Here is an 813-nt window from a genome sequence, read left to right on the forward strand (position 1 = left end):
AGTTGGTTCCTACCCACAGGTTTTTCCCTTACTTTTCGAGCTTCTCAGTTTTGCCCTTACTTTTTCCATCGAGATCCCTCGAATGCCCTTTGACCGTTTGATTAAAACTTTGAAAATTCATAACTAATTCATACGAACTCAGAAAAATGCAAATAAGATATCAAAATGTTCAGATAAACATTACCTATATGGGCATATCATTTGCATTCAGGACAAAAGCATCGTTTAAACTACCCGAGGTAATTAATGTTATTAACATTATTAAAAATAAATAGGTATAAACAATATTTTTTTCATGAATAAAAAGTATATGCAAATGTAGGTGATGTTTTCTGAACATCCTGATACCTTATTTGCATTTTCCTGAGTTCGTATCAACTTGTTATGAAGTTTCCAAATAATGGTCAAAGTCATTAGAACATTCATAACAAGTTGATACAAACTCAGAAAAATGCAAATAAGTCATCAGGATGTTCAGAAAACATCACCTACATTTGCATGTAATTTTTATTAATGAAAAAAATATTGTTTATACCTATTTATTTTTAATAATGTTAATAACATTAATTACCTCGGGTAGTTTAAACGATGCTTTTGTCCTGAATGCAAATGATATGCCCATACAGGTAATGTTTATCTGAACATTTTGATACCTTATTTGCATTTTTCTGAGTTCGTATGAATTAGTTGTGATTTTTCAAAGTTTTGGTCAAACGGTCAAAGGGCATTCGAGGGACCTCAATGGAAAAAGTAAGGGCAAAACTAAGCAAGCTCGAAAAGTAAGGGCAAAACCCGTGGGTAGGAACCAACTAG

Source organism: Triticum aestivum, chromosome 1B (genome assembly GCF_018294505.1).
Source record: "Triticum aestivum cultivar Chinese Spring chromosome 1B, IWGSC CS RefSeq v2.1, whole genome shotgun sequence".
Taxonomy (NCBI): Eukaryota; Viridiplantae; Streptophyta; class Magnoliopsida; order Poales; family Poaceae; genus Triticum; species Triticum aestivum.